Raw genomic sequence first — 21,933 nt, 5'->3', positions numbered from 1 at the left:
ATGCCCCTGCCACCAGGCAGGGGGCGGGGGAGGGGCTCAGTGCTGGTCGCAGGCCCGCCTGGTGTCCACTGTCTTATTTGGAGGTAGATGCCAAGATGTATTTGGGGTGTGAGATGGTTATCAGGGTTGACCCCCATGAAAAGCAGGGGGGAGAAGTGGGTTTGGACAGAGCCTCTACCTGCCCAGTCCCTACAGGTGTCTGGGGTCCTCTGCAGACAGCGCTACTGCATTCGTCACATCCCAGGGCCCAGGTGTCCATCCGCAGGAGATCGTGCAAACCTCGGCTGTACACAGTCTTAGGCACCCCCTCCCCCAACCCAAATTGGTTTTGTCTTTGGTGTTCTAGCTCCGGAAAAGCTACCCGTGGAAGTGCCCAGTCTTCCTGCAGAGCGTGGAAAGCAGGGGCCAGGGACTGAGGGCTGGATGCCAGGATACAGGCACCTTTGGGATGGCATACTGGATTTTCAGAACGGCGGATGATTTGAAGGAGGCCTGGCAGCTTGTTTGTGGGTTCTGGCCTCTGTGTCCCCTGAGGCAGCCCTCGATGGAGCTGGTCTGGGGCTGACCCCCTTCCCAGGGTCAGGCACTGCCTCTCACCTGAACCCTGACCGTCGGGGGGTCTCTGGCACAAGGCGCTTCCTCTCCAGCCTGCGGTGCCTCCTCTAGTTACTGTGGGGGGCCTGAGGGGAAGGCGAGCTGGTTTGGTTCCAGGGTCTTTGTGACCCACCCCTGACCCTCTCAGGTTCCTGGCCCCCTTTTCTGTGCAAACTTGGGCAAGCCCAGGACTCTCTCCTTTTGGGTCTCTACAGCTTTATTAAACCGGGGCTAATAATGCCCCTCCCGCTGAGAAAATGCACGAGAAGCGTCAACATAATTCCCAGTCCACGGTTGGTGCCAGAGCCCGCAGCTGGTGTCGCCCAAGGAGAAGGAGAAAAAGGATGCAATTCTTTGCATGGGAGAGTGGTTTGCATGGGAAGTGAATGACTTCTCTCTTCATCTTGAAGCTGGGAGAGGGTGCCCACTGCTGGGTCCCTGCTTTTGGCAGGCGACAGAGCCAGATGGGAGCCGAAGCCCCTCTTTACAGTCTCACTGCTCTGGGTTAAGCACGGCCCGCTCTAGGCTTCAGAATACACCCTCCACCCTCATCGGGTCTGGGTGATGTGCTCAGAGAAGCTGCGAATGGCCCTGGCAAGCAGGCAGCTGCCGGATGCCATCCTAGCTGCAGGGTCGGCTCACCCAGGGGCCTCAGGCAAGCGTCCTCATTTTCTCTGATGTGGGAACCTGGGGCACAGGAGAGAGGGTTGGAAGCGCTGGACTAGGCCCCTAGCCTTTCCAAACGTTGATTTCCTCGGTCGTCGATGGGGATAGGAACGCACATGCCTTCTGCCGTGTTGGGCTGGCTGGATGACGTGGAGCACGTGCCTGGTGCTCGGGGGCTCTTGGGAAACGTCGGCTGGTGTAATCGTGACTCCCGTTATCGTTGCGCATGTCACCTCTGCAAAAGTTAAGCCGACACCAGGAGGGATGGGTGACGACGTGTGCCTGTCCCGGCCTCCTTGAGGGCACGCGCACTGGTGCAGCCACTCTGTAGAGATGTGGGTGAATGACCCACGTGTGCCCCCCTCCCCGCCATGTGTGCAGTGATCCAGTCCTGGAAACAGCCCAGTGGCCTTCTGAGCCACCCCACCTGGGGCAGGTACCAGGTTGTCCATCTCGGAGGGGTTGGGGTGGGGGGCAAGAGCAGGTCGGTAAGAGGTGGAGATGCACCCCATGGAGACCGAGTGGTGGCTGGAACCAAACAGACACAGCAACACAGATGGATCTTGAAAACACCGAGCTGGATGGAAAAAGTAAGAGAAGCATGTGAGCTACTACAGAGAGCTGTTTATGTAAATTGAAATGACATGCAGACAAAACATAGAGAACCAGTCTGCACGAGCACATGCAATCAGAACGGTGCTCGCCCGGCGCCCGGGGAGGGGCTGCCCTCTGCGCGCACAGGGAGGACAGGCCCGGGGAGGAAGCTGAGGGCTGGGCATGGAGCGGGCAGCGTGTACTGTGACCTGGGCCACCTTCGAACTCAGCCTTCTGCAGCTGAGTCTGATAGAAACATGAAGGGGGTGAGGGAGAGAGAGAAGGAGGAAGGGAGAGGAAGGGAGGGAGGGAGGAAGAAAGACGAATGCCCAGTCAACCTTGCGGGGTTAGGGCTGGGAAGGGATTTTGGCCCAGGTGGGAGGTGGGGCAGCAGCCAAGGCGCCCCAAGGTGTCCTGCCATCAACACTCCTGGGGCCAAGCAGCGCCGGGAGAAGGCATCAACCTGGCTTTCTACAACAACGATGTCCCTCCGTGTCCCCGTCCCTAGGGAAAGGAAATTTTATTGGAATGGCTGCCCCCATTTTACAGACGAGGAAGCTGAGGCCTGGGCGGGGGGGCGGGGTGACCCAAGGCTCCACATCTGTAGGGGCGGGAGGGCAAAGGCGCTCTGCCCCAGCGGCTGACTCATCCATGACGTGGCTGACCCCTGGCCGCAGAGCTGGCAAGGCTTGAACGAACCCCGGGCCAGCTCTGCTGCCTCCAAACCCTGTCCGCGCCCCCTCGGAGCTGGGAGCATTCATCTGAATCTAAGCAACCAGCACAGCCAACAAAGCCCCGACAGCACACGCATGTTTTTCTCCACAGCTCACTGTACAGGGACAATGGGTATTTACAGCAGCCCCGAAAGGCTGTGTGAGCCTTCAGGGCCCCTGGCACCCGCTAAGGGTGAGTCGGCAGCGTGGAGAACCGTTTCAGCAGTGAGAGCATTTATGGTGTCAGCGTTCGTGGAAAAGGGCAAAATCCCCATTACCTAAAGCAGCCATGTTACTGAGCCCAGCACCCCAGTCTGGAAAATCCCTATGGATTCTTTGGAATCCCACGGACGCTGCTGCCTCCTGCCTCGCACCCCTCCAGGCCTGTGTCTGAGCTCCTGCCAGAACGCGGCCAAGGTCGTCATCAGGATACTGAGGTCCCTGTGCTCGCCCAGGTCTCCAGGCTGTCACCTCATCTCCCCTAGCCTCTCCACCCCCTCGCAGGTCCCAGGCCCGTGGTTCCTAGAATGGGCTTCCCCTACCCCTGCCGGGAGGCCCTCCTAGCCCTCCTCCGCCCTCAGGCCGTTGCTCTGGCTGGTCCGGGTTGCTTTAGAGATCCACGCAGACACTTGCCCTTGAGCAGCATTGGCCGGTGTGGTCGGGCCTCATTTACCCGCCCCCGCAGCGTGGTGTAGGCCGGTGCAGACCCGCCACCACCTGGACACAAGATATCTTGCTGGAGGATGGGGAGACCCTTCCTCTGCTGAACTTGTTTCAGGGATGCCTGCTGCTGGAGAGAAGTCTGCAAGGGTCCTTCTGGGGCCAGGGACGGCCAGGGCACAGCAAGCAGAGAAGCTTTGGTGACACCAGCGTAGGGTGGGGTGGTGGGATCATCTCAATGAGCAGAGCCCCCCAAGGCAGAGCCTGAAACAGAGCTTGGGCGTAGGGCTTCATTTGGGAAGTGGCCTAGGGGTGGGAGTGGGGCTGGGGGCTGATATGGGAGGGAGGGGAGCTCCCCCTCGGTGCCGGTTGCTCGGGCCTGCAAGGTGCTCCAGGAAGCTGTGATGGTGTCTTAGGATCACGTGCCTCCCGCAAGGGGGCGCGAGTTCCCGCCTCGGTCCTGCGGTGGTCAGCGGTCGCCCACAGGGTGCTAACTGCCCTGCAGTTTGAGCTGGCACACGTAATACAGAATTGGGTTTCCCTGGAGAAGGCCCATGTGGGAGCAGGAAGAGAGACTGGGGGGCTCCGCAGATGAGGCACCGTCAGGTGGCCCCGAGGCAGGTGAGCTACAGCTGTGTGGGGCTGGTGACCACAGCTGCGGCTGGAACAAGAGGGGGCCCAAGAGGCTCTCAGCTGTTGCCCAAGATGGGTCCCCTACTGCGGGCCCCATGCTGCTCTATTTATTAAAAAACAAAACACCAACTTGTTTCATCATAGAAGATTTGGAAAATACAGACAGTATGAAAAAGGAAATAAGGATTATCTGCCATGGCTCTCACCACAGAGAGCCGCTGAGGCTGCGTTTCCTCTCCATCTTTCCCCTCTGATCTGCACGCTCCACGCATCCGCGTGTATGCCCATGGAGCCGGACCATACGGAGCTGGAGCACGTGTTTTATGCAACTTTATTTTTCCTTTGATACTAATTTCCACTTCTGGTTCCGCTTTGTCTTTGCCGTGGGTGCTCAGTTCTTTGATGTCCTGGGCACCTCGTGGCCATCCATCAACACCAGTCTCCTGTCTGAGACCTTCCCCACTGGCTGGCTCTGCAGAGACGTTGTGATTTTTGCTTCCCACGAACGAGTGAGGCTGTCCCGCTGCTGCTTTACGGGTCTGCCCCTCCAGCCCACTGCGCTCACGGCGCTGAGGGCTGTCCGGTCGTGGCGCTGTAACAAATAAGAGAGAAAATGTATGGTAAGTGTCTGGAATAACTCTGCACAGAGAGCATGCCAGAGCTCTTAGCTCCCCTCTTGAGGGAGGAAAAAGATGCAATTGCTTGCACGGGCAAAGTGGGTCTCATTTATTGTCCGTCTTAGTGCCTAGCACAGACTGTGGCATACAACAGGTAGTCAATAAATGTCTATCGACTGGGGAAGCATGGCCAGAATGTATCAGAGAGACCCTATTGCAAGCAACAGAAGCACAAGTCAGATTAGGTTAAGCAAAAAAACCCCCCCGAAAAACAAAAAAAAACCCCAAAACAAAACAAAAAACTTCTTAAACTGAGAACATAGGGCTTTGTGCAGCTCTGGCTTCAGGAACAGCTCAATCCAGGAGCTTAACCAGTGTCATTGCGACTGAGTTTCTCTTTCTTTCATTTTCCTGCTTGCCTCTCTCTTGGCTGTCTGCACAGTGGGGACAAAAAGGCCTTCGGACAGTATTTTTATCACAGTTTATGATCACAGTTAAAGTAGACAGACTTCCCAAGGGTCCACAGCACAGACCTCCAGCAAGTTTGCAAGGCCAGGCCTGGGTCATGGGCCTTGTCCTGAGGCTGGGATCAGCACCCCTGAGCCACACTGCGTGCTGTTCCTACAGGCAAAGGGGTTCATTACGGAAGGAGGGGCGGGGTGCGGGGCAAAATGAAAACCACGTTCACTTTCAATGGCTCAATTAAAACGTGGAGGGTAGGACACACATTATTGGGATGGGGTATAAACAAATTTCTGGAGTGTCCTTAATGGTGACCCCCCAAAGGCATCCTCCCCTCCAGAAGTGCATCCACCCGATAACCCAGCATCCTAGCATCCCAACCCACCAGCGGGTGACTGGCTCCCCACGCCCCCCCCCCCCCCGCTTGGGCTTCTGGGAAATTCCCTCCCCCACCCAGAAGGCCAAGCAGGGGGTGCCCCGCCCTGTCTGGTGGGCGTGGCCAGTGGGGAGGATCCCGAGCCTGCTCCTGTGGTAGCCCCGCCCCCTGCTCCCCACTCTCGAGCAGGAAAGCCGCTTAACGCGGAGTCAGCTGGGACTCCAGGCAGAAACCGCTCTAATTGATACCAGCTGTCATGTTTTCCGTGGCACCGAACAGAGCTGAGACTTATGTTTCACAATTTACTAGCTGAGTTCATGAGCTTTTGACAGCTCTGTCTCATTTCCGGAAGTGATAAAACTGTTTCTCCTCTGGGAACGGGGGCTGCACGTGCGCCCCACCAGGCAACCTGGGCGAGGAAGGGCTGGAGGGTGTTTCGCTGCACAGATGGGGTCCCCAAGATGTGTAAACCGTATTTATGTGGAAGGAATCCCATTTCCTTACCACTTTCCTAGAGTTTCACAGCCAAAATCAGAAGACCTAACGGAGCAGCAGCCCACCCTTCTCCAGGGCTCCGGAATCCTTGAGCTCAGGGGAGACCAAGAGGCTGTGGGACGTCTGAGCGCTTGGGTAAAGGGGAGTTCCCACATTGGTCTTGTTAACGAGTTCGGTCCCAGGGCTCAGCCCAGAGCACAGGGTCCCTGATGTGTCTGTTGAGTTGATTGTCTTCCCCACTGCAACCAACTGGATTGCTGAGTTGGGTGAGTGACTGGGCAAGGTGGGTGGATGGATGGATGGTCGGTGGGTGGGTGGTGGATTTTGGATGGTCCGACAGATGGGTGGACCAAGCTATTTGATTTGGGAAGCAGGTTTTCAGACCTGGTTCTGGCTCTTCCAAAGCAGCCCAGTATTTTTGCCTCTAGTTGAGGAAGGCATGCCCCTCACTCACACCCTGAGCTCTGGCAACTCTGAAAGTGAGACAGGTGAGGATTCAGTTTGCTAGCTCAGGGCCCAAGAACCTCACCCAGATACTCTCCAGGCTCTGTTCCAGAAGGCCAGGGAGGAAGGAGAGAAGAAGAGGGAGGGCAGGGGCAGGGAGGCAGAGCCCGAATGGATCTGCCCCCTCCCCATTCAGGCCCAAGCTCCCAATTCCAGGAATAAGTTCTCTCAGGAGTAAGTTATGGAATGGAGAACAACAGAAATCAGAGAATTGTTTGTGAAGTCCAGGACTGGAAAACATAGGGAGACTCTGGGACAGAGTTGGGAAAAATTCCAGGCAAGATATTTGGAATGGCAAATGGACTCCTTGGTGATGTCACTGGGAACTGTGGCTCCAGGGTTCCCAGGGTCTTAGCACGATACAGCCCTAGGGGCGCCCTCCCCACTGTGCTCTGTGTGACTGGCTCCCTAGGGGCTGTGCGGGGCATAGCGGAGCGCTGGAGGTGGACGGCATCCCCTGTCAGAGGGGACCTTCCTGGCCTGCTCATGCTTGGAGGGAGCTGAGCATGGAAGTCTGGGGCTGTGTGTGTGTGCGTGCGTGTAGATTCTCTTGTGTGTGCACACCTGCCCACGTTGTCTGTGGTTGCATGTATCTGCATGTAGCATGTGCGTGTCTCCGCTCTGCGTGTGGCTGGGGGAAGACATGTGAACATGCATGCTGTGCGTGCTTGCTGAGCCGCAGGAGTCCTGTGGAACGAGAGGCCCTCAGAAGCCTTCTTGCACAGGGTCCGCGCTGCACGGCACAGAAATTGCCTTCAGGCTCTGAACTCCCTGCTTCACACTGACTTACATCTAAATAAGCAGAGTTCTTGGTTTGCCGTGGGCAGCCAGGAGATGGTTCTGCGCTTCTCGGAAACAAGAAGCCACACGGTACACAGCCAAAAGCCACCCAGGCCACGGAGGAGGGCTGTTCAGGGATAGGGGATGGGGGTGGGTCTGCAGACGAGCCCAAGTCTGGGCAGGGGCATGGCAGCCCCTGGTTCCGGAAGCCTCTGCTGACAGTTCAGCACTGTCAGCTCTGGGAGGGGCCGGGTCCCCCCACAATGGGGTGGTGGGTCCAGGGCCTCTGACTGATGTCCCCTTGGGTCCTGGGGAACCTCTGTCCTCAGGGACTCAACAGATCTCCCCCTATTTTCCACAGTTCTCTTGGAGCAATGGCTTTCCCTGACTCAGTCTCCTGAGACTGCCAGGTGGTAGCCAGGCACACAGACCTCCATGCAGACGTGACACCCGCCACAGACTCCCTCTAACCACTCTACCTGCCTTCCCCAACCGCGGCCGGAGTGCGACTTTTAGTGGGTGCTGCTGAAACCCCATGTAGATGTTGGGGCATCTTGCTGAGAGGCCGGGGCAGGCCCTCTGCCGTGGGAGGAGCAGGCGACCTCCAGGGAGCACTTGCCGTGGGAGCCGCGTACACCTTGGCAGGTAGGTGTGACTTTTGATCTGAGTTTTCAGAGGAGAAATCAAAGCACAGAGAGGTTAAGTCACTTGCCCGAGGTCACATAGCCACAAGTAGGGGAGCATAGGCCTGCTTTCCAGTGTCTGGTCTCTGAACAGCCCAGATACACCTCCCATTTCCTGCCCCACCAGAAATGAGCCCCTTCCCATGCACTGCAGCTCTGTTTCTTGCCTTCCCGGGTCCTTCCATGTCTCTGAGGAGCTGTCCCTGACTGTCCCCTGGACCGGAGCCATCCCACCCTGGCTTCCCTGGGCTCCCGGTGAAGATGGCGCTCACCAAGACTGAGCGTCACCGCCGGGGCCGACGCCCAGCCCTGGGCGGGGCACAGGCGCCAGGGGACCGTGGCCAGGACCGGGCTGACCTTGAGCATTTACTAATGAAACAAGTCAATCAGACAGAGAATGCATCACAGCCCAGAGCTGGACCCTGAAAGTCAGGGCTTTGTGCCCACCTTCACGCACTTGACTTCGTGCACTCTGCCGGCGTTTACTCAACCAGACTCTCCCCTCCTGGCTGCAGGGCACAGGGTCTGGGGGCCTCGGGAGCTCCCAGACTTACCTGTTCATTGATATGTGGTACGTCTCTCTATGAAGACAGACATATTAAGGACATGGAAACAGTTGGAATGTAAAGAAAAACCACTTTATCCCTCCACAGGCAAGGAGAGAGAACCAGGCGCTGGTGGCCGGGTGGCCCTGTCTCTCAGCCCAGATGAGGGGTGTCCCCTGCAGGACGGGGGGCTTAGGTGAACTTCCCTCCAAGCGCTCTTCAGCTCAGGCATCCAAAGACTATTTATAACTCTCAGAATTGTTTGCTGATACCTGCCGGCTGCTTTTCCTTCTCAAGTGGCCTGTTCAATCTCCAAAAGAATAAAAGACGGTTAAAAAAAAAAAAAAGATCCCTTCTGTAAATGATTTGTTTTCTAGATATGTCCTGGCGATTGCAAACACTTCTGCCATCCAGAAGCTTTCAGACCTGGGCTGTATTGTTCATGTTGGGTCTCTCCGAGGAGACTGAGATTTATTTGGAGGGGAGGGGACCGTGTGAGTAGTAATCCCCGTGCCACAACAGCGATGACAGCTGACATCTGTCCAGTGCTCGGTGTCCACACGCTGTCACACGCACCTAACTTTGTCCACGCCATCAGTCCTCAAAATAACCCACGACGTGGGTGCTACTGTTACTATTCACTTTCACAAATGCAGTCATTTTTCCAAAAAAAGGTGTGTGTATCTGTTTTACAAATAGAAAAATTTGTTGTACAAATGAGGAAACTGAGGCACAGGGAGACAGCGACTCGTCCTTGGTGACACCGTCTAGCAACGGCAGGAGGAGGATTCCACCAGGGCAGGGTAGCCGAGCCTGTGTGCTCGGTGACTGTGTTCCTTCCCTCTGCAGGGAGAGCTGGGCTTCGGTGTCACACGGCCCTGAGCTCAAATCTGGCCTCTGCCGCTTGTGGGCAGTGGGAGCCCCGGACTTTGCGTCTGGAAGCCCTACCGCGAGAACAGCAGCGGGGTTGCCTAGCTCCGAGATCTGTGGCACTCTTGTCAAGCTTGGGGTGTCTTTATTACCTCCTGACCAAGCACCACTGTGCCAAGGCCTGGCTGTCTAGGAGCTGCCCTGGAGAGGCACCCTGGGCAGCTGGCTGTCAAACCGGGAGTGTGTCTTTGTAGCTGACAGGCTGTGTGGGAGTCGGAGCAGAGGGACGGGGGCTCCAAGAGCTCCAGGAGCAGTGACTCCGGGGATCCCAGCCGGTTCAGGAAGAGGGACGGGGCTGGTGGCCTCAGGGCAGGTTCTGGGTAGGAATGTCAGCCACAGGCTGTCTACACGCCCCTGGCACAGATGGAAACACTGAGTCAGGGAAGGAAGGAGCTCGCCACACTGACGTTAATAGCCACAAAAGCTTGAGAGACCAGCTCAGCCCCTCCTTAGTAATGGCGAAATCTAGAAATATTGCTACCAGCCACCCCTCACCAAGTTCTTGGGCTTTTTTTTTTTTTTAAAGATTTTATTTATTTGAGAGCACAAGCAGGGGAGGGTCGGAGGGAGAGGGAGAAGCGGGCTCCCTGAGCAGGGAGGGGATCAATCCCAGGGCCTCAGGATCATGACCCAAGCCGAAGGCAGATGCTTCACCGACGGAGCCACCCAGGGGCCCAAGTTCATGGGCTCTTATGGGCACTTTTACTTCTATCCTCACACACCCGGTGGGGTAGATAGTACCACCCCCATGTCGCAGAGGAGGTAAACTGAGGTCCAGGGAAATTGAGACTCCTTGTGCCTTGCCCTTCTCATTCGGAGCTTGCGCAGATGTACGGGATTTACCAGCTTCCCAAAGCTGACGGTCTGGTTTCCCTTTGTCCCCCACCCACTGCTCGTCCCCGCCGCACGCCCAGAGCCTGGCACCCAGCTGGAGACTTGAGCCCCAGAGGTCTTTCCCTTTGGGGAGATCCTGAGTTGGCTTCAATCGCACGCGGCAGAGGCGAAGCAGAGAAAGCTCCCAGGGCAGCTCTTGGCTCCGGGCCCCCCTCCCAGGCTCCGAGAAGTGGTTCGGAACCCTTCTGTCGGCTTATCTGTGCATCTGCGCGCGCGATAACCTGACCGCAGAGCGCCTGGGGGCCGTGGTGCGGACCGGCCCGGACTGAGTGTGGAGGGTGGTCTTGGAGCCAGTTTCAAGACCCTCTCTGGGGGGCCAATGATTATGGTGACTCAACTCTAATCACCTCTTCCTTTGGCTCATCTGAGGGCGGGGTTGTAGAAACAAGGCCCGTGGACAGTGGGTTTGGGGAAAGTGACACATGTTCTGGAAAGGAAGTGCTAGCCCTCGGGGGTACGGGTGCAGCCCAGCAAGCAGTCACTTGGACGCAGTTGAGACAGAGTAGTGAATGCAGCTAAGCCCGCCCTTGGCAGCCCGACTGTCGGGGGCGGGATCCTGGCTCAGCCTCTTGCTAGCGGGGACTGTCACCTCCTGGCTTCAGCGTCCCGTCTGCAGAATGGAAATTACAGCAGGGTCTTCTTCAGAGTTGTGACGTTTCATTGGGGGAGCCCCTGGGAAGCAGCACTTAGCAGAAAGCTCTTACAGGGTGAGCCCCCCAGTGCCTGCCTGCTCAAACCCCAGCCCTACCACCACCTGGGTCTGGGGGACCTCTCACAGGTGCCCTCCCATGTGACTGATGTGCCCGCATCAGAGCTGGGAGGGGCCTCCAAGACACCAAGGACTTCTTTCTCCTTTTCAGGGAGGTGAAACAGGGTAGGACAGCACTCTGTTTTTCATGTGAAATTGTGAAATATTTCAGACCTACAAAAGAGTACAGAGAATGATATAACCATGACCACAGCCACTGCTCAGAGTCAATGCAGAACAGCATTGATTTTTTGATTTTCCTTAAAGATTTATTTATTTATTTTAGGGCGGGGAGGGGCAGAGGGAGAAGCAGACTCCGTGCTGAGTGCAGAGCCCGACGAGGGGCTCGATCTCATGACCCTGAGATCATGACTTGAGCCGAAATCAAGAGTCGCACGCTCAACCGATGGAGCCACCCAAGTGCCCCTGATTTTTTATTTTTAAACACGAGATCAACATTAGATATGGCTGGAACCCCTTTGTCCTCCTTCAAACTCCCCCCTCCTCTCCCAGAGAAGACACCTTCTGGAGGTTGGTCTCCCGAACGGTGATGTTTTCCTGTGTCTGTGTGTGCACGTCCGTCCATTTTCACATTTTGTACTCTCACACACATAGGGTCAGTTTGCCACTTGCTTTTCCCACTCCACACCGTTTTCTTTTATTGAGGCAAATGCACACGACATAAAATCAACCACTTTAAAGTGCACGGTCGAGTGGCATTGGTCTCAGGCAGCCGACACCTCTGTAGTTCTGGAACATTTTCATCGCCACCGGAGGAGGCCCCATGCCCATGAGCCGCCACTCCCTGCTCCCGCTCCAGCAACCACCAACCTGCCTTCTGTGTCCGGGCTTACCCCTCTGCATCGCATACAAATGGAGTCTCAGAACATCGGCGTCGTGTGTCTGGGGTTTGACCCTAGCGAGCAGCGTATACCGGGTTCATCCATTCTGGCTGTGGTGAGGGGTCAGCTGTTCCCTGATTCACCCACCTACACCCCTCCTGTATGCCATGACAGTGCTTCTTCGGGGAGGGGACCTCCCTGTGCCCCTGGGGGGGACCCCAGTCCAGGCGTTCTCCTTCCCTAAGGCTGCCCAATGGGTCACCCAGAACATGGAGTGACACCACCGTTTTATGATTTCTCTGCTTCTGGGGGTCGACTGGGCTTAGCTGGGCCGTCTTTCTGCGGGTCCTGCATAGAGTCTCTCCTGCAGTCGGGTAGTGGCTAGTGCAGGACGTTCGGGAGACACCGGGGTGGCCTGGCCTCTCTCCCTTTCCGGCGGGGTCTCCTGCCCCTTACATGGTCTTTAGTCTCCCAAAGCAGAAGGTGCGAGGCCTTCCTCAGGCCCAGACGCAGACGCCCAGACTGTCCTTTTCCGTGGTCACCGGCAGGGGCCAGAGTGGGAGGGGCCCACAGCAGGAGTGGTCAGTCGTTGGGGCCATCTCTGAGGACCCGCCCCACTGCGGGCTGTGGGGCTCAGGGTGGCTTCCTGAGCCACAGGTGTGAGCACGGCAGCTTCTGGGATGCTTCCAGTGCTCCAGAGCTCCTCTCTGATCGATCCGGCCCTCCCCACAGGGCAGAGCATCCACTCCCCGTCCCGCCAGACCCCCGTGGGCGCAGGCCAACCCCGAGTGAAGCCACGTGGCATGGCTGCTTCAGTTTGCTTTTCCCTGGTGGCTGTTCCTGCAGCAGAGCACCGCAGCACAGCGCCTGAGAGCGACACGAATTTCATCACAAGGAGTCCTGGAGGCTGGAAGTCCCACAGGGTCTCACTGGGCTGCAATCAAGGTGTGGCAGGGCTGTGCTCCTTCTGGAACCTCCCGGGGAAAACCCTTCTGTATTTTTCTCTTTCTGGCTCCTGGAGCCTGCCTGTGTTTCTTGGCTCGGGGTCCCTTCCTCCCTCCCGACGGCCAGCAGCGTAGTATCTTCCGACCTCTCCCTCCTCTGCGCCTCCTGCCTCCTGCTTATAAGGACCTTGTGATGACATCGGTGCCCCTGGATAACCCAGGATCATCTCCCGTCTCGGGGTTCCTAGCTTCACCACGGCTGCCAAGTCCCTTTTGCCATGTGAAGTGACACTGCCAGGGTCTGGGGACTCAGATCGTGTACCTCATCGGGGCCAGTCTTCTGCCCCCACAGAGGCGGGTGTCTTCCTGTGTTCCTTGCGGTCCTTTCCACTCCGGCACCTGCTGGTCGTCTGTCTCTCTCGCATGTAGAAGTTTATCGTCTGTACTCTTCCGTGCAACAAGTACACTTCCCAACGACCCGTGTGCCGGCAGGAAATAACCAGCGCCCTCAGCTTGGGGATGCGGGGAGAGATTAATCAGGGGCTGCTGGCCAAGCTGCCGAGGAACGAGAAGGGCCGGAGCGATACCCCAGGCTGGCCACCAGGAGCCATGGCCACCCCGAGGCCCTTGGGTGAGGAGAGAACAATTACTGGGAGGTGAAGAGAGGCCCTGAGAGGAGCGGGCTCTTAGACACCCTGCCCGCCCGCAGCAACTCTGGTACAGGGCGCTGGGAGCAGTCTCCCGCCCTCCGCCTTCTCCGGGCCCCCGCCCGCCCCCGGCTCCTGCCCAGCTGCCAGCAGGCAGACCCAGCCCCCAGAGCCCAGAGAAGAGAGCTCATCCGTGGAGAGCCCGGACAGGCGTGCCAGCGGGTCTGGAGGGACAGACGTGAACGCTGGGACACGAGTCTTGACTGTTGCTCGCATCTTGGCTTACAGAGAAAATTTTAATTTTGTCATTTAGCCATATTTCCTTTATGTTTTTGTTTTTTTCTTTTTCTTAAAGATTTTATTTATGTATTTGAGAGAGAGAGAGAGAGAGAGCATGAGAGGGGGGAGGGTCAGAGGGAGAAGCAGAGTCCCCGCTGAGCAGGGAGCCCGACTCGGGACTCGATCCTGGGACTCCAGGATCATGATCTGAGCCAAAGGCAGACACTCAACCAACTGAGCCACCCAGGAGCCCGCGTTTTGTTTTTTTTTTTCTTTTTTTAAAATAGGAAAATTTCCCCATCCTAAGAATATAGAGATCTTGTTTTTAATTTGCCTGCGTGTGTGCATGTGTATACATTTTAATTGTGATAAGATACATATAAAGTAAAATTTACCATTTTAACCATTGTAAACACGGTTGTGCAACCATCACCTCCATCCATCTCCAGAACTTTTTCTCTCCCTGAGCCAAAACTCTGTCCCCATTTAACCACTAACTCCTCGTCCCCCCCTCCTCCTCTGCTACCCCCTCTCCGTTCCCCTTTCTGTCTCTGTGGATGTGACCCCTCTCGGGACCTCGAATAGGTGGAATCACGCAGGATGGTTTGAGTGTGCCTCCGTTATCGCACTTGGCATAACGTCCTCGTGATTCATCCTTAGTGTGGCAGGTGTCAGAATTTCTCTTCTTTTATTTAAGGCTGAGTAATATTCTGTGGTGTGGACAGACCCCGTTTTATTTCTCCCTTTCTTTACCCATGGACACCTGGGTGGCTCCTACCTTCTGGCTACTGTGAATAGCGCTGCTAGGAACGTGGGTCTGAAAATGTGTTTTTAAGACCCTGCTTTCTGTTCTTTTGAGTATATGCCCAGAGGTAGAATTGGCGGATCGCATTTTGCATAATTTCGGAGGCACCCCCATACTGTCTTCCACGGGGGCTGTGCCATTACGCTCCAGCACCAGTGTGTGTACAAGGCTCTGATGGCTCCGCACACTCTCTACACCCAACACTTGGTATTTTCAGCGGATTTTTTCGTAGTAGCCATCCTAATGGGCGTGAGGTGGTATCTCATTGTGGCACAGATACTCTTTTACATAGTCTTCTAGAAGTTGTAACAGTTTACATTCCACTTCAAGTCTCTATCCCACTGGCAATTTATTTTTGTGTGTCTTGTGTGACAGGGATACGACGTAATTTCCTCCCCGCTGCCTCTTGCGCCCACTGATGGCTGACACCCCTTCATCGTATATGCTGTTCTGACACGGGCATGAGCGTCTCTCTGGGCTCTCTGCTCTGTCCTGGGGTCTGTTCGTCTCTCCTGGGCTGCTCCCTTGTTTTTTTAACAGTACTTTGTCAATGACTCTATCTCCTTACGTTGGCTGCGATGGAATGTTTTTCCCAAAGACAGGATGAAAACGACGTAGCCCACTCCTTCAGTGTGACTTTGGCACATCTTCCATTGAATGGTGGTGGTCTGTGTCCCCTCCCCTCCAGCAGGCAGACAGATTTCTTTGACCAGCTGGACAAACAGGGTTTGCAGAGCAATGCCATATGACTTCCTAAGTCCTAACAATGCCACGCGTTTCTGCCTTATTCTCCAGGTGCCTTTGGAGCCCAGCTGACATAATATGATGAGACCCAGGTGACAGGGATGGACCCCCGATAGGTATTTCAGTCACAGCTCCGGGAAGTCCTCAGCTGGCAGCTGGCAATTGTCACCAGAAATATGAGTAAAGAAGTTTTCAAGTTGCCCAGCCCCAGCTCCTAGCTGGCTGCAACGGTCCGAAAGACCCTGGGTGAGACCACGGAGCAGAACCCACTCAGCCTCCAGCACTGTGAGCAGCGACGGGAATGCTATTGTTTTAAGCCACTAGGTGTGGGGGTGACCCTGTGGAGGAGGGAAGCACTGACCTTATTTTTCCTCACAGCGCTTTTTAGTACTCAAAATTGATTTGTTGACTATTACCACCCAAAGCTGATCTGCTGCTGTCCCTGTCCCCCGGCTGCAGTGTGTACTCCATTTGGGCAGGACTTTGCGGTTCCGTTCCCGTGGAGCAGGAATCATGGCTGGCTCATTGCAGGCCTGGAGTAAATATTTGTCAAAAGAATGAATGCGTGCACAATGTGTCCTCCAATTCTTTCTTCTCCAAAACTTCGTGTGGCCGATCCTGGTCTTTCTCTTTCGTGTAGTTGCAGGACCCTCTCGGGGGTTTGTGTGGAGTCCTGCTGGGTTTACAGACAGATCTGGGAAGAGCAACAGTATGCAAACTCTCGCACCCAATACAGCTTTTCTGGAGGTGAGACTTCCCTGGAGCCCCAGCGCATTCCCTAGAAGATGGTGCTTTGTGGTTTCTAGCTCTGCACTGTCAGTGAAGGAGGATGGGTTCCCCACTCCAGGCTGCTGTGTCGGGTGGGGTGCAAACTCCGGGGGTGGGGTGGGCTGGAGAGAGCTTGAGTGCTTTCTTTGGCAAAGGGGTCATGGGGACTCAGGGAGCTCAGGCAGCCCCAGGGTGCAGTGATAGGGTCCAGCTATCCTGAGGCTGGGGGTGGGGGTGAGGGGAGGAGACTCAGGGCAGGAAGGGCAGGGTCGTGCCCGGGACGGGGCTGGAGCCCAGTATCTTCCCTCAGGTGATCCGGCCACTGCTAGGGACAGCTACCCTGGACCGAGGCTTGACCCCTACCCTCTCCGCTTCCAGGCACGTTCCTGCCTCTCCCCCGGGGCCTTCAGGGTAAAGCGTCAGATCCACATAGGGCCTTCTAGCATCACCTCTCATCCCTGCCTGCCCCCTCCCGGGCCCCATGGACTTGACTGCTGTTGCCCAAACCTGCCAGGGTGTTTTCACTGCCAAGGCTCCACACACGTCATTCTTTCCATCCCTGAGGCTCTTCTCACCTGAGCTTCTAATCCTTCATGATACACCTCTTCCAGGAAGCCTTCCCTCGGGTTACCCAAATGCCAGGCTTCCTGCATGGTTGGTTTCTGTCTCTCCGACAAGCTCAATCACTCTGGTAGGATGGGACCAGTTCTTCCCGGTGCTTCATACAGGCCTGGTGGGTACCAGGGGCTCAGTGAGGGTCTGCGGAGTGAAGTTGTGTACGTCTTGTACACGCTCACACACTTGCTCACACGCAAACACACGCCTGCACTGTATCTCTGGCTGAACGATGGCCGTGCTGTTTCTTGGCCTTTACACATGAACTCCTCTCGCTGGCACCTTCTTCTGGCCGTCTCCCTGTCCCCTGACTCTGCCTCTGGCCACAGCCTGCTTGAGCCAGCAGAGGCCTAAGGCTTGTGTCCTGGGGACATTGGTGAACACCACGGAGCTTCACTCTCCTCCTAGGAGAACTGGGAGCAACCATCGTGTGGCCCCTTCTGCCAGCGGAAGGAGCTGACTCCACTCCCCAGACTTGCAGCTGGCGTGTACCGGAGTGTGTGAGCGAGTGGGCTGTGCGCGAGTCTGGACTGATGGTCAGGGATGCTTCTTGGGTGTGCGTCCTGGGCCGGCATCCAGCGCCCCTCACTTGAAGGACCCCACACATGATTTAATGTTCTGCTGTCCCTGTCTTGGAATTCTGAATAAGTTTTGTCTTTGCACTGTGTTTTGTAAGTGAAGTTGGATAGGACACTGGAGGGGGTAGGGTGACACGCACAGCCCTGTCCTCTGCTGTTCCTCACACGCAGCATTTGTGATGCCCTTGAGCATGGATGTCAGCAGACCCACAGCACGTGGAAGCTCAAGGTACACGCGAGTGGAAGGTGTGAGCCATGGGTCCCCCGAGGGATGGCACAGTGGAAAGGGAAATGTGGCTCCCCCGGCTCCTTTTCTTGCCGCACGTCCTTTCTCATCAGCAGACTGACGGCCAAGAGCGTTGGCAAAGTGTGCCCGTACCAAGAAGTGAGCTAAAAACAGGCGAGTCAACTTTGTGCAGCACCTGCCCTGCACTGGCCGGTGGGGGGAGGAAATGCATGCGTGGGGACAAGCTGCGAAATGCAAAGCTGTAATGTCGGTGGTTCCACGTGTGGACTTCATGTGCTCTCTCACCTGCGTTTAAAACTGGGGAGGCGGACGGTAACATCCGTGCTACTGATTTGTGGGGAACGCAGAATGTCCAATTAAATTTGAATTTTGGATAAACAATGAATAAAAGGACGCCTGGGTGGCTCAGTCAGTTAAGCGTCTGCTTTCAGCTCAGGTCATGATCCCAGGGTCCTGGGATTGAGCCCCACATTTGGTAGGGAGCCTGCTTCTCTCTCTCCCTCTGCCTGCCACTCTCCTTGCTTGTGCTCTCTCTCTCTCTGTCAAATAAATAAATACAAAATCTTTTTAAAAATTGAATAAAAAAAATCTCTTTTTAAGTATAAGTATATTCCATGCAATATCTGGGACATACTTATACTAAAAAATTTGTTGCTTATCTAAAATGCAAATTTAATTGGGTGTTTTGGGTTTTATTCAGCAACCCTACCACTTCTTCCCCTCCCAAATGTCTCTCATGCCAGCACCGGCCCCCAACACTCCCACCTTCCACCCCCAGACATGGCCCTGTGCTTACCACCCCCAGCCAGATTCTCTATCTGCCCTGACCTCCCTACCTCCAGGTTTCTACTTGCCACAGCCACCGTTTTTGCTGTTTTTAGTTTTATTTTTTCTGTCATAAGAGCAATACACATTCACTACAGAAAAATCACAGGCTACAGACAAGCAACAAGAAGAAAGTAAGAAAACACTCATAATCCCACCCACACAAAGACAGCTACTGTGAATTCCTCGGGGTAGATTTTTCTAGAGCTGCCTGTGTGTGTGTCTTTGCAGATATTAAAAAAAGAGCACACACTCACTGCCCGATTCAGACGCACTGTCCTAGAAGCTGCATTTTCATGTAACCGCAGAGGGAGGAACGGGTCTGGGGCGGGGAAATCTCAAGCGCCCCGATTCCTTTTGGCCACTCGAGGGATGTGGTACAGCCTGGTGATAACCCGCCAGCACTAGGGTCAGAGAGGCCTGCGGTCGAAGCCACCTGCTTGCCCATGGCCCGCGTATCGGTTTGCTGGGGCTGCTCTAACAAAATAGCACACACCGGGGGCTGAAACAGCAGAACATCTCACACGTCTGGAGGCTGCAGACCGGAGGTGCAGGTGTCGGCAGGGCGAGTTTCTCCTGGGGCCTCTCTCTGTGACGTGTAGTCAGCCGCCTTCTCCCTGTGTCCTCACATGGCCGTCCCTCTGTGTGTCTGGGTCCCAATCTCCTCTTCTTTTAAGGACACCAGTCGTCCTGGATCAAGGCCCACCTCCATGACCTCATCCTAACTTAAGCTCTTTAAAGATCCTGTCTCCAAATAAGGTCACATCTGAAGGTACGAAGGACTTCAGCGAACGAATTTTGGGGGAGGACACAATTCAGCCCATAACCCCTTGGCCCGGCTCTCTCCGACCATGCCAAGCTGCAGTTTGTGCCTCAGTGAAATGGGGCTAAGAATTGTATTTATCTAAGAGGGTTGTTAGGATGACCAAATTGAATAATCCTGATACAGCCCTTTGCCTGGTGCCCGGCCCCTAGAGCAAACACTCAGATATCACTTCTTACTATTCCTCGTGGTTTGGGACATCACTTCTCTGCAGAGGCGTGTCTGCCTGGTATACGGCAGAGGCCATGGTCCTCTGGTACCTCCCTCCCTCTGTGCCCAAGAGTCTACCTCCTGCAGGTAGACGCCCAGAGGGCAGTTGCTGGGTCAAAGGCAGATGGCAGGCTGACTCCTGCAAGGACACCTATACCCTCTGTCAGTGGCAGATGGACGGCGCGCCCACCCACCCCCAACCCCGGGCATCTGCTGCTCCTTCCCCTCTCCCTCTGACTTCCCTACTCTCTCGTCTGAGGCTCCCATGCCTGAGGCTCGGCAGAGACCCTAAGCTGTGGCCTAGGCTCCCAAGGTGGTCCCAACCCTCCTCCCTGGCTCTCTTCCTCCGCCACCCTCCCCTCTGCTTTACAGCCGCAGCGGGGGCTTCTTGCTTTCTGAACACAACCTGCCCTTTCTTGGCCTCCATGGGCTTTGCACCAAGGATGCCCTTCCCTCTGTGTCTTCCCAGATGGGCACTTGTGCCTCCAGGGGCAAAGGAGACCCTCTCTGTGGTCTCTTGTGATGCCCCTCCTCCCACTCCCCGCACCACATTGCTAAGCTGAAGGTGGGCCTCAGAAACACTAACGAGGAGATGACAGTGACGGTAGCAATAAAAACAATGGCGCACCTGGGTGTCACAGTCGGTTAAGCCTTTGACTTTTGGTTCCTGGCTCAGGTGGTGACCTCAGGGTCTTGAGATTGAGCCCCCACAGGGCTCCATGCTCAGTGCAGAGTCTGCTTAAGATTCTCTCTCCCTCACCTTCTGCCCCTCCCCCATGCTCTTTCTCACTCGCAAATGAATAAAAAAATCTTAAAAAACCCCACGAACCAATAAGAACAGTGGCTATCTCAGCCCCTCCCCCCCACCGATCCAGCATTCCTTGAGGGCAGAGTCTCCCGAGGTGCGAGGTGCGGGCAGGGGCTCAGGCATCCCACGGATCCTGCTTGGACTAGATGTGTGGATGGGTAAAGGGTGCCGGGTAGGGACTGGCAGGAGAAAGGTGTGTGGGGGTGGCAGGGGCGGTCATCAAGCACTGTGCGTCGTGATCCTGATTATGGAACCTATATCTGGGGATGTACTCATGTACTGTTGTCAGTAGGCGAAATAGAATCTGGAAGCAAACACACCCGAGAGTTCACAGGGGCTAGCCCCGATGCGTGGGGACTTTGAGGCGTTGGCTTTCAAACATCTTCAAACATTTTTGATCTATCCTTCAGCAGCATTTCACATCAGCCACCTTGAAAACACACACAACCGAAACAGCAGCTTCGGGAGAGGATATTACCCCCGGTGAAGTGTCTGCTGGTAGTTACATTGCATTTATTCTATCTCAGCTCTTACAAAATGCTTGACTGGATCTGGTAAGTTGATTTCACGACCTACTGCTGGGTCCTGACTTGCAGTTTGAACAATCCTGCTCTAAGTGAAGCTTGTCCTTTCTCCTCCCCCTTCTTCTGTATTTAAATTTTACTACCGAGCATAGATTTATGTATTATCTTCATATTTTTCACTTAAAAATAAAGACGAGACAGCATTGGAAAGACACAAAACAGCAAAACCAAGTAGACTCTGGAAGGCTGTTGAGCAAAACGTGGCAAAGCAGACATCTTTAAAGATGCGCGTGTGTTTTGACCCAGCGATGTCCCCTGTAAGGAATGTGCTGGTGGGGTAAAGTGGTGCGGGGCTGTGTGCACACGCTGAGCACTGCGTTTCTGTTTAGAATAATGAAATACCCTCACACCCGAAGCACGCTGGAGCCATGCCTGGCTGTCCATTCAATGGTGTGGCAGTGGTGCCGTTCGAGACTTATTTATTGACACGGAAAGAGGGTACCAGGAGTCAAAAATTAATGTCAGGCTACAATAATCCCGCTCTTGTTATTAAAATACATATTTACAAATGTGGGGGGACAGGGAGAGGCATGTTTGAAAGTGCTCACACCCTGAGGTTACCTTGGTTTGGTTTTATTTTCTCCTGACTCTTCTGAGTTTTCCTCGATGAGCACGCACTGTTTTTTTAAGAAGGAGAGATTTTAAAGGAAGAGAGAGAAGAGAAGAAAGGAAAGGAAGAAACGAGGGAAAAGGAAGAGAGAAAGGGAAAGATGAAGGGGAGGAAGGGAGAGTGGGAGGGAGAAGAGAAAGAAGGGGGGGGTTGTGCAGGAATCTCCCTGGAGCCGGGAGCCAGGCGGCCGCGTGGGCAGTGGCAGGAGCGGCAGGTCCGAGCGCTCAGCGCTCCCAGTTTCGGTCCGGGAAGCCAGACGAGGCCGGGTGGGGCGGCGCGGAGCCGGCTCCGCGGGGAAGGGAGGTCGCGCAGCGCGTCCAGCCCGACCCCCAAGCGGCGGGCAGGGACGAAGAGCGGCCGCGGCAGGCTGTGGAGCCCCGCGGCGGCTGCCGGCGCTCCTGGGCCGCCCTCCGCTGCCTCCAGGCCACCAAATCCCCACCGGGGCCAGCGCCTGCCGGAGCTCGGGGCGGGCCCTCCCCGGCGCCCAGCGCGCGTCCTTGCGGCTGGCTCCGGATTCTTCCTTGGGGTTTTGGGGTGAGAAGCCGCGCGCGGGGGGGAGGGGGAGGGGAGGAGATGCAGAAATACCATCTGTGCCAATTTTTTCTTAAAAGTTATTTTTTCAATTTAAATACTTTTAAAGCAAAAAAAAAAAAAAAATCCCAGCTCAGGGTGTCAGTTCCAAAAACTTTTCACAGAGGAGCAGCGTGGGG

Source organism: Ailuropoda melanoleuca, chromosome 14, assembly GCF_002007445.2.
Source record: "Ailuropoda melanoleuca isolate Jingjing chromosome 14, ASM200744v2, whole genome shotgun sequence".
NCBI lineage: Eukaryota > Metazoa > Chordata > Mammalia > Carnivora > Ursidae > Ailuropoda > Ailuropoda melanoleuca.
The sequence above is the reverse complement of the archived record's forward strand: the minus strand, read 5'-3'. Positions refer to the sequence as shown.